The sequence below is a fragment of the Pelodiscus sinensis genome, chromosome 3, assembly GCF_049634645.1.
Source record: "Pelodiscus sinensis isolate JC-2024 chromosome 3, ASM4963464v1, whole genome shotgun sequence".
Classification (NCBI taxonomy): domain Eukaryota; kingdom Metazoa; phylum Chordata; order Testudines; family Trionychidae; genus Pelodiscus; species Pelodiscus sinensis.
In genome coordinates this window covers 82,032,316-82,044,771 of record NC_134713.1, presented here as the reverse complement: position 1 = coordinate 82,044,771, position 12,456 = coordinate 82,032,316, and the positions used below count along the sequence as shown (strand labels likewise).

Genomic DNA, 12,456 nt, shown 5'->3' with positions numbered 1-12,456 from the left:
TCTCCTATGTAGGCATGCCCTGCGATCTAAGCGCATATGCCTAGAAACAAAAATTCAGATTAGGACCTTAAAGGCCACTCTTTGCTTTTGGATTTGAAACAGTAGACCTGGGGAACTCTTTCCTTGCCAAACAAAATCTTTGACCATTTCACTAGTTTTATTTTCTATAAAGATGATGAATTGAAATCATTCAAAGCAGTGAAAAAAGTAATCTAATAATCAAGAGAGGACTATCATTTCACATTTATTCTCCCTAACCAATTTATTAAAAGATGCTTCCACTTATGGCCATTTGAGATTTGATTCAGTAACAGGATATCATTAGTTTCATAAAAAGATTCAACCGTGGGAGTCAATGTGATCCCTAAATACTTTATTCTGTTATTTAAAACTTTAAAAAAGGACATTCTTTAATCAAGCATTCCTTAATTACATTATATTTTGTCAATATTGTGCAGAGGATTATTTCCATTAATCTTGAGCCCAGAGTTCATGCCATACTCTTCAAGAACACCTAAGATTAAAAGGGACAGGATTTATTTAAAACAGAAGAAAAATATAAATCTGTCATCTAGCAATACAGGGTGATCATTCTTTTAATTCAAACCAGTGTCATTTTTACAATTATTGTTAATATACTTGTGTATGGCTCAAGTCAGAAACCAAACAGAAATGGAGAATGTGGGCAATCCTGTTTTGCTTCTTAAAATAAAAATAAAGTCTTAGAATTCTCTCTATTAATTAGGATAATATTTTAAGGTACTTTTACTAGTTGGGAAAGCTGATATCTTAATTTGTTTCCATGACTTTAATATGAAGCCAGATCAGGGGTGAGCAATAAATAGCCTGGGCTAGATGCGGTTTGCCAGGGATAGTCACTGGCAAGCTGTCAAACATTAATTCACCTGCACATCAATAAGAATGGCTCATAGCTCCCATTGGCCATTGTTTACCATTCCCAGCCAATGGGAGCTGTGAGAAGCTGTGGCTCTCTAGACCCTCTCCAATTTCTCCACATCTTTCTTGAAATGCGGTGTCCAGAAATGGACACAATACTCCGAGGCCTAACCAGCGCAGAGTAGAGCAGAAGAATGACTTCTTGTGACTTGCTCACAACACACCTGTTAATGCATCCCAGAATCAGGTTTGCTTTTTTTTGCAACAGCACCACACTGCTGACTCATATTCAGCTTGTAGTACACTATGACCCCTAGATCCCTTTCTGCCGTACTCCTTCCTCGACAGTCGCTTCCCATTCTGTATGTGTGAAACTGATTGTTCCTTCCTAAGTGGAGCACTTTGCATTTGTCTTTATTAAACTTCATCCTGTTTACCTCAGACTATTTCTTCAATTTGTCCAGATCATTTTGAATTATGACCCTATCCTCCAGTGCAGTTGCTCCCTCCCATTTCCGACCCATCTCTCAGGTCTCCATGTTCTCCACTTACCTGTGGGCTTTGCTTACCTGTCCCTGTCGAACCTAGTTTAAAGCCCTCCTCACTAGGTTAGCCGGTAATCTGAAGAAGTAGGCTGTGCCCACGAAAGATCATGATACCACTTACATATTTTGTTAGTCTGTAAAGTGCTACCAGACCATTTGCTTGCTCTTTTTATCTGTAACAGACTAACTCAGCTACCCCATGAAAATCAGAAAAAGATACGCAATTTGCAGTACACAAATTGAGTATCTTTTTCTAATTTACTTTTAAAAGAGGTATTTCTGAAATTCAGTGTGTATACACGGTGCCAAATTTCAGAAAAAAGAGCTCTTTCCACACATCCCTTATTTCTCGTAGAATGAGGTTTACAGGGATGGTAAAAGAGCACATCCACTTTTTTGAAAAAAATTCAAAGGGTATCCCGGAAAAGCAATGCATTCTAGACGTAGCCTAAGATAAATAGATAAATATTTTTAGAATATATTGTGGGACACAGAGAAAAAAGTGCAAACACTTTAGTTGAGAATTTTTGTGCTTCCAGTAATCTATTAATCTTAAATCTGGAAAGTGTTTCAATAATGCCTTTGAACTCAGGAGTAAATAAGAACAGATTTTTCCTTATGAAAACAACACACTGTTAATACTACACTCAATTCTTATACTATTTTAGCATGAAGCTAATTCCAAAAAGTATTTATTTTAAAAAAGGGAGGAGGGACGAGAGAGAGAGGGACACAAGAACTCCACACCATACGTAGGATTGCCAATTCTGACAAACTATTCCTGGAGATTTTTTTTTCCTCCAGCATGACGTCATGTAATTTTCTTAAAATAGTCTATTGAAATCTCCAGGGTTGCTTTCAATAGTCACCAGGAGATTCATGCTGTTTCTGGGAGACTCCAGGCTAATGTCAGTGAATTAACAATCCTACCCATACCTCAACCCACCCATCAGGAGAGATATGAATCTATAAGTGGGGCTCTGATAGATTAACAATTAAATATATTACTAAGGAGCAATCTCTGACTCTCGGTAGCTAAAAATATTAGATTTAAATATGACATAACATGTAATGACTCTATGTAACATTAACAGACACAAAGGCAAATATGCTGAAGAGAGTATTTAGGGGAAAATGAGGAATTTCATTTATATTTGTGTTTCCTGGTTATTTAGTAATATTGTATGTCATGAAGTTGATGTTTCTTTTTTAATTTACTGTATTTTTAAAACATTATTTTAGAGGCAATTAGATGGAAAAAAATAAGCATATGGTAGATTTTTTGTTGTAAGAATACATTTGCCCAGTATTCCTAGAAATAAAACCTACCATATGTTTCATTTTGCTGCCTTTCAATGTCATTGACTGTCTCCTGGTTCTTTATTGTGGGAAAAAGCTGTACAGAAATTCCTTCTCTATTGTGTACACTTTGAACATGTTCCCCTTCCCTTATCTCTCTCAGGGTACATCTACATTGCAGTTTTTCCTCTGTAGTCACTTCCCACATAAAGGAAAGGGTTTTTTCCCCCCCTATCACTGTACTCAATCTCTCTCTCTCTCCTGCCAAGCCTAGTCTTCAGTGAGGTTAGGTTGACCTAACTACTTCACACAGGGCACAAACATTTTCACAGCTCCAGCTATGTAATTAGGTTGATCTAATTTTAAAGGTACAGACCAGGCCAAACCTGAACAAATCCAGTCTTCTTTTTCATGTCTCTAAATCATTCTTTTCACTGATCATCTATTTCTGTTACTCTTTTTTGAGTCATGCTGATCAAAACTCATCACATTATTCCAGCAAAGAATCATACCATTTTTATATAGATAAAATTTGCATATTCTATTTATAAGTATGTTCTTTGTTTTCTGTCTAATGAGAAATTTTTATTTGGCTGTTCACAGTGAAACTTGGGTTTTCTTGAGTCATGAAGGCCTCGGCAAGATCCGGCCCACGAAGCCACCAGATCCAGCCCCCAGACACAAAGGGGAACCCCCAGGCAGGCTCCTGCTTGCTTCCCACCACCTGCACACTACTCAGAAAAGTGGCTGCCAGGCCCTTTGTGTTTCTCAGTTCTGCACCTGAGGCTGGGAGAGGATTCATGAGCACAATCCCATTGGCTGGTTAATGGGAGCTGCTTGTTTGAATAACAGGCAGCACACGAAGCACCACTTCCCACCCCTCCCTTCCAACCCTCTGCCCCCTCACTCCTGCCGCCTTACTCCACATAACCAAAATCCTCTGCCCCCTCCTGCACCCACACTCCCTCCCAGAACCTGCACCCCAAAACTATCCCTAGGTCCCAACCCCCTTCTGCCTTAGGTCACGACCCAAACCCCTGCACCCCAGTCCAGTGCTCCAGGTCACAACTGCCTCCTTCACCCAAACTCTCTCCACACTCCCTCTTGTACACTAATCCCTTACCTGGAGCTCCCTTCTGCATCTAACCTCCATCCTAGTCCCTGTACCTCCTCCATACATATCATGAAAGAATGCAGCCCTCAACCATTTTCCAAAATCTTAGAGTGCCCCCCCCATCAAAAATTATTGCCCACCCCTGATTTAGAGCCTTCAAAATTATTGCTTCCAATGCTCCCTGGAGCCTCACAGGCAAGTGGGCGTTGGGCTAGACTGGCAGGGAGAAAAGAATGTCTTCCCTCATTCCCCACTGACTATTTCTTCCTGTACTCTATTTTAGCCAGTTTCTCAGCATCTCACTCCATAACTGTTTAGTTTCTTTAATAACTTCAGTGATGGCAGAATTCTGATCTCCGTATTCAGCTAAATAATATTTTAGTAACACTGATTTTACATGGGATTAGCTGCTAAGAAAGTATTACTGAGAATGAGTAAGGTTAACAGAATCTGGATCCAAACATTCAACAGTGATCACATGAGAATTTCTCTCATGTATATTAGTATTGGCTCAATCAATGAATTGAACACTTATGAATTTATGGCTCTCCCTTTTTTTCCCCTCTCTGACCTCTTGTACATGAGAAAGGAAGGGTTTTATTGGGCATCCATCCTCAGCTCCCTTATGTAATGAGAATGCTTTATAAGAGCAATGTCTGTATATATGCAAATAGTTACCAGAAAGAATGCTGTCTACTGGCATAAATTAGGAGGCTGAATAAAGTAATTGTTGTTAAACACTTTAAATGGATTACTGGGTGCAGCTTTGAACAGCTAAGATACAATGGCTGGACATTAGCAAAGTAGGGGCCCTATATCCCCATGTAACTGGAGTACATAACTGAGCCTAAAATTTTTCTCTACGTGAATTTGGGAAGTGAAGAAATTGCTTTGCAAACAAAATGTCATAGCAATCTTTGGCCACTGCTAGCATTCCAGTCCTTAATTAGAACAAGGCAGCCTAAGGTTAGTTCAAAACTTTTTTTCTTCCTACAGCTCACATATCTTCCAAATACTGATAAGAGGTGACTATTTTGGGGGTGGTCCTGATATGAAGAAATTGGAAAGGGAAACTATACAGAAGTGCAGTGTCTGATCTTTAAGCCAGTAGTAGAAATCAAACACAAAACTATGCTCAGAGCTAAGCCACCATGCTGGCAGCTAATTGAAGAGCAGGGTGGCTGCTATAACACACAGAGTACATGAACAGAGTTGACTAAATGTTACACATTTTAAATGTCATCTTACTGACAATGTTAATGTACTCTTCTTGTCTTCTCTGATATGGGCCATGTCTTCATGTGGCTTAAGTAACATGAGGATTTGTCAAAATAATACACTGCTAACTAATTTGTGATTTTTCAAATTACTTAGCAAATGTTATTTCCTTCTATCTTAAGTGAAGGACCAATTCTTATTGCATGCCAATCTAAACAAATGCTATTTGCTATCTGGGTGTAAAGAGTTAACTTACTGAAAAAACATGCAAGATATGCAATGTGACATTGACACATGATTATATAATGATCCCTATTTGCAACTTCCCTATAATGAAATAGGGAAACTTGTAAATTAAACAGCAACAAAATATGGTTTTTAGAAGTGTGAATTTGATCTATCACACAAACAGAGAAAATAATGAAGATTAGTCATTTTATTGTATATGGGAACCCCAGACACAAATTCAAGTTAGCCTCCCTTGCAGCAAACAACTCTGACTCAGGGTACGTCTAGACCGCAGACTTCTTTCAAAAGAAGCTTTTCCAGAAGAGATCATCTGAAAAAACTTCTTCCGAAAAAGAGTGTCCACTCTTCCAAAGCACATCAAAAAAGTGGTCTGCTTTTTCAAAAGATAGTGTCCACACTGAATGGATTCTATCTTGCATTTAAGATGTGATTACTATGGCTGGAGTGGCCAATAGGGCACCTGTGATTTTTCCTGGAGGCCTCTTCTTTCTACAAAATTCCCTCTTTCCCGTCCAAACATTCCTTTTTTCTGAAAGAGCTCTTTCGGAAAAGGCATTCTTCCTCATAGACTGAGCTTTACCAATGTTGGAAAAAACCCTGAGTTCTTTCGATTTTCTTTCAAAAGAACGCAATAGCAGTAAATGAAGTTTTCAGAAAAATCGTGGTTTTTCCAAAAAACCCTGCAGTCTAGATGCACCCTCAGTGATACATTGGTATCCACTGGCAAATGGCACAAGGAGCGCATATAGTTTTGTTAAATCCCTTGTCAGATATATGCCTAATATTTCACCAAAGGGGGCCATGTGAGTTCTCTACTGAGAACCATTAGCTCATTGGTTGTCATAATCATTCTGAAATGTATGCATGGATATTATTTGAGGAGTTAGATATTTATATTAATAATTATGATAAGGTCTTAAAACTCAGGCAAGTCACCAGGAGGAATGTTCCTTTCATAGAAGAGGTAGAACACTCACGCATTTCCCTGTCTGGCAATTTCTGTATTGTATACCTTCTTGCATACTCAGCCAGGAGTTGACTGAGCAATTGACAAATCAATAAGAAGTCAGCAGGAGGCAGGGGTGGAGAAAGGGACAGCTAATCTACTATACATTTCACAGAGTGAAATCATCTAATAAACCATCTTGTTAGTCTTTAAAGTGCTACATTGTCCTGCATTTTGCATAACTAGTCCAGTACTACTGGTCCATAAATGTATTTAAGCCCAGGTCAGTGAACCTAAAATATACCAGTCTGCACCTACAAGTAATCACTGCATTTTTATTGTTTTATCATTAACAAAAAATTAGATGAAATCTTAATTTTTTTTCTACCTCAGTCTCTAGAAGAAGATTATTCATGCTTCCTCCTACATGCAGTAGACAAGCTAATAGAAAAGCACCCTCTACATTTGTCAGAGTAGCAGTTTAACTGGGTCATTTTTCTGTCTCTTGCCTTGAGCCTTCAAAGTTGAATGCATTTCCTGTGAGGTTCCCAGGCTTCCCAGGAAAAGAATTTTCAGCAATCACTGCAGATTGTTATCCTGATCCATGTTCTTCTTCCATTTGAAGAACTGTTGTATTGCAATGGAGGCAGCTTTTTTTCCTGGCCAAGTGCCACAAATGATATTCCATGATTCCCAGATTACTGAAGGCCTGTGTCAGACAGCATGTTTCAGTACTCTATTATGGCTAGTCATTAGTGTTCCCTCTAAACTGCATGGCAGCACAGTTTCACTGGTGATTAATCAGCCTCTCCCAATCAAAGGCTTAGGGCTCCTTGCAGTGACTGGGCTGGGCTGATTAATCACCTGTGAAGCTGTGCTGCCCTGAAGCTTAGAGGGAATACAACTTAGTCATCATGGGAAAAGTCTTGATTGGGTCTTGGAGGGTGCAGGGGAAGGTTAGAGGGAAGTCACAATTTTAGTTTTCAAATAGGTAAAGCGAATAGCACAATACTGGATTTAAGCCACCAAAAACAATAGACACCAATACATTGTTAGATGTGTATACAGCCAAACTGTGCGAATTCCTGGATGATATTTGGTTGGGAGAAGGTCAGCTATTTTTACAAGGCTTTGAAAATTAAAAAAAACAACAACACACCTTGAATATCACTTTGTCATGGAAGTCAGAAGCACGAGTAAGTTAGTATTATTGATAAAGCAACTTCCAGTAAAGGTAAGAAGGGGTACCTGTAATATACTGGTTATGCAAATATTCTCAAAAAAATTAGAGATGGTTACACTTCCAGTAGGGTACTTGAAACATTTAAGAGATCAAATTACTTATTCAATAGTTCTGTGTCAACATTGTGCATTCCATGAATTACTTTACTGCAAGGATTTTACCAGCACTTGTGACATTTTTAGGTCTTCTGCATAAATATGTTTGAGAGATTGAACCAGATGTAGTGTGTGTTTCTAGTTTGAATAGAGACTATGACAGATTCTAAGAAATTCTTATCTAATCCATTGGTTCACTGCTTTTTCATGGAATGGAACACATTTTTAAAAACAGTTATACAAGGACGTCCTTCCTATAGATGGGGAAGAAAACTGCTTTGCTTATAAAAATTAGTCACCATTCCTAACTGGATTGAGTTTCACACTATTTCTTGTTTATTCTTATAAATAAAAAAAAATACAAGTAACTAATACACAATAGCTATTTTTAACAATCATTGCATTTATTCAACTGATCGGTAAATAGACTACATATACTGGGCATTTCATTTTAATTTCTATATTGTTTAATGATTTCTTTAAAAAACTTTGTTCCATTTTTAAGTTGGCATCAGGACAGATTAATATTTGCATGGCTGAATTTGATTGACAAGTTTGATTAGATGTAGGGGGTTGATTTTTTTTTTTATTAATTCAGAGTTATGCTAACTGTTAAACACGGAATCCAGAATTAACAACATTAGAGGCATCTGGCTGTATTTTTGCATGAAACATCTTTGTAATGAAACTGCTCTTTCAATAAATAAAAAAAAATAGATTTATTGCTGGGTTTGTTTTATTTTCAGAACTGCGGCCTCTCCCTGAACTCTTAAACAAAAACTCTCTTCAGGGGAAAGATGATGTCATTTTAGCTGAAGCATTATTTTCGTGTTGTACCTCCAAAATGTATAAAAATAAAATTGACTGTTGCTCTTATTTATAAGGTCATATTTTACCAAGCTTTTTTTAAACTTGTCACAATATGTCCTTATCCTCTGGCTGGCACATTATGCTCTAATTAAAATGAATATGTCATGCTGAAATACAAGTGATTCAACACTTCACTAGACTAAAACTTGAATTTTAAATATAGTTAAAAGGAAAGTCAATGCTATGTGGTAAAAACTGGGATCAGCCACAGCAGTTTAATTTTGCATATGGGATAGCGAGGGGTCAACATGAGGAGGTCCAGATAGAAAATGCAGAATAAAAATTTCCTAAAATGAGTGCATGGGAAAACAACTAAATATAATATATACCACTTAATCAAAATGCACTTAACAGGGAAATCCGCTTAAGTGAAATTGGTACCCTGGGAAACATTTAAGCCTAATAGTACATCATGACCACACTGCTGTTTAATGGGGGTGATAATTCTGTTTAATGGGGATACCATCTAGTGATTAAGTGATGCTTAAGTCTTTGCGTGTGTCTCATTTTCATCCCTGTTCTGTTTCCTCCTCTTACAACACCTTATATTACCTCCCTTAGCTGGATACATACAGAAAATATGCAACATAGGTATGAGTTCAACCATCAAAGTTTAGCATATTGCAAAATTTGAGGGCATACAAAGTTAGGCTTTAAACCATTTTGTAGTACGAAGTGATTTATTTGTGGTCCTAAATTCCAGTTTTTTTTTGTGTGTGTTCTCTCTCTCTCTCTCTCTCTCTCTCTCACACACACACTCTCACACACACACACACACACACACACACCCCTCCCCCCCCCAGATGCTAAGTTGTGCACTTCATGCCTGTCACTGGAGCTGGACAAAGGAAGGACAGACTCTTTCCCCAGCACAGAAAGTGGCTTCTCCTGCTTTCCAGGCCTGTCCAGTCACACAGCTTCCTGGAAAGCAGCCTTACTAGCGAGGGGAATTTCCTTTCTAATCAAGAATTCTGTATGTTTGGGATACTGTGGTAAATGGCCTGTATCTCAAACAGGTTCTTCTGCACTTTAACTTAGATAACACATACTCATGTCCAAAAAATGGTATGGCTAGGAGTGAGGCAATATAGGTGAATGTCATGGGCCAACTCACCAGTACAGCACCTCCAGCTGGCTGCTCTATGAATTAGCTTGTTGTTTTCTGGACACCTCCCTCAAGCTAGTATCTCCCTAGCTGTGTCTACATTAGCAAAAACTTGCCACCTGTCTACACTGGCCACGAGTTCTTGCACAAGAACACTGACATTCTAATGTGTGAAATCAGTGCTTCTTGTGCAAGAACTATGATGCTCCCGCTCAGGAATAAGCCCACTTGCACAAGTGTTCTTGCGCAAGAGGGCCAGTGTAAAATGGCCATCGACACTTTCTTGCGCAAGAGAACGTCTACACTGGCACAGATGCTTTTGCGCAAAAGCACATCTCTTGTGCAGAAGCACATACCAGTGTAGACACTCTCTTGCACAAATACTTTAACGCAAAAACTCTTGCGTTAATAGTATTTGCGCAAAATCTTGCTAATGTAGGTGTAGCCCCTATGTTCCTTTTTTTACCCCAGCAGTACCCAGTCCAGTCTCTCTGTGCCCCCTTCTGGGGGTGGAGGAAGCGTGTTGTTTACTTCACGCACTCCAGGATCCTCCCCTTCCAGGGGCTCCCAGGGATCACCCAGTGTCCCTGTACCCACCTTGCCTCAGTGACACACTGCCAGCCTTCATCTAGCCCCTACCTCAGGGACAAACTGCAGTCTGCAATGGCCACTCATCACTGGCAAAGGGGTGTGGAGCTGCTGCCCCTGACTACCCTGGCTTCCTGTCTACAGCCCTAGTAGCCATGGGCCTTGCTTCAGGCCCTGCAGCCTGGGAGCTTGCTTGGCCAGAGCTTCCCCAGCACTGCCTTCCTTCCTTCCCTAGCACTGCTCTACCTCCAGGAAGCCTCTTGTTTCCCTATCAGTCAGGTCCCTACTGCACTCACTTCTCCTTCCAGGAGTCCTTTTTCATATGGTCCACAGTTGGGCCCTCATTAACAGAGCTGCTTCAGCTGGGGCTTCTCTTAGCCCTCACTTAGGGCTGGGAGTTTTGCCCTTAAAGGGCCAGTACAGGGCAAACGCCCTGTCATAGTGAGGTAATATATTTTATTGGGCTAACTTCTGTTGGTGAAAGGCACAAGCTTTTGAGCCTTAGTGATTTCATTAGATCTGGGAAGGTAACCAAAGAGGTACGTGAGCTATATGAAAGCTGGAGTTTCTCTTTCCTTCATAGCCTTGCTTAATCAATAGTACAACTTGAATATTTCCCCTTTCTTTGTGCTCTTACTTTTTCTAATGAGTGTCAGTTCACCTAGCATTACTGATGAACAAGAGGGCTGTGTCTACACTGGCACGATCTTGCGCAAAAGCGACCACTCTTGTGCAAAAACTTGCTGCCTGTCTATACTGGCTGCGTGTTCTTGCACAAGTAAACTGACATTCTAATATATGAAATCAGGGATTCTTGTGCCAGAACTCTGATGCTCCCACTCAGGAATAAGCCCTTATGCACAACTGTTCTTGCGCAAGAGGCCAGTGTAGACAGGCAACATGAATTGCTTGCTCAAGAAAGCCCTATGGCCATGAGAGCTTTCCTGCGCAAGAGAGCATCTACACTGGCATGGATGCTCTTGTGCAAAAGCACATCCCTTGCACAGAAGCACATGCCAGTGTAGACGCTCTCTTCTGGAAGACTTTTTGCAGAAGAACTCTTCTGCAAAAGAGTTTTTGCACGAGAACGTGCCAATGTAGACACAGCCAAGCTGAAGAAATGGGAAGGGGAAGCTATGTGCCTAGCAATCAGACAATAGACTTTATGCTAATAAACTCCTAAAATATAGCAGAAAGAAAAACTTAATAGAAAAGCAGCAACAAGGAAAACTCCCCTCCTCACCACTTAGTGCCATTGTTGGGAGTCTAAGCTTAACAGCTGTTTGCTCCTTATTTGAGCTCACTAAAGGTCATCTGAAACTTCTGGAGATATTTCTCATAAAGACAATATCCATAGCGATGTGACATAATCTATGTCAGAGAGGGGGAGAAAAAGTGGAAGGTGAAACTGAGAGTCCAAAGAAATTTACAATGTTAGCAAGCTATAATTCTGTAGAGAAGAATGTGGGAAGATAATTCATTGATTCACACTATAAGAAATTGTAAGGAACAAAGGGGACCTGCTAGACAGCATGCAACTTAAGAAAATCAAGAATGAAAAATTTCTGGCCTACCTTTTATAGCACTCTGGACAGAAAATGAATTAACAATATTTTAAATTGTATATATCTACTGAGAAACAAATACAGCCAAATACAAAATAAGGAGGCTTCTAAACAGAGATGGGTAAACAGCTGACAGAAAACAATTTATTCGACAAATTAGCTCTTTGTTTTGCTCGAGCTATCCACAAAGAGGTTTTCTGATTTATGCCAGACATTTCAGGAACAGATCAGATGAACATATTCCATCCTATGGATTGCTTGCAAATTGCTCATTGCAAATATTTCAACTCTGATATTGAACTATTGTATCTGGTCCTTGACTGAATGATTCTTAGCAGTTCGGGTCTCCTGCCGCACATCTTACATATGGGCTCTGCTATCCCTGATCTACACTAGAGAGTTATTTAAAAAATAACTCCTCTTTAATTCAAAATAATAAGTGGAATGTCCACACTACCTAGCCTGTTATTTTGAAATAGCAGGCTGGTTATTTTGAAATCTGTACTCCTGCTTTCCTTGGGGAATAAACTATTCCAAAACAGTCATTTCTGGAGTTATTACTTCAAATTTAGTTATTTCAAAATAATTTCCTAGTGTAGACATATCCCTAGGCTTCTTGGGCTTGGCTCCTTCCTGATTGGGGGTTGAGGAGCGTGCGGGAAAGAAGGAGTATTTCTCAAAAGCCAACTATTTGTTCTACCAAAAAGAGAAGTTATTCACAG

General features: G+C 39.5%; 1 long non-coding RNA gene across 1 annotated transcript in view; it reads right to left on the bottom strand.

The window, feature by feature from the left end:
• Nucleotides 1-378: 378 nt before the first annotated feature.
• The window catches only part of LOC142827617 (uncharacterized), a 34,614-nt gene continuing 22,536 nt past the window's right edge, over nt 379-12,456 (bottom strand). Inside the window, exon 3 of the long non-coding RNA XR_012902313.1 lies at nt 379-514. This is a non-coding gene — a long non-coding RNA (uncharacterized LOC142827617). The remainder of the gene's footprint in view (nt 515-12,456) is intronic.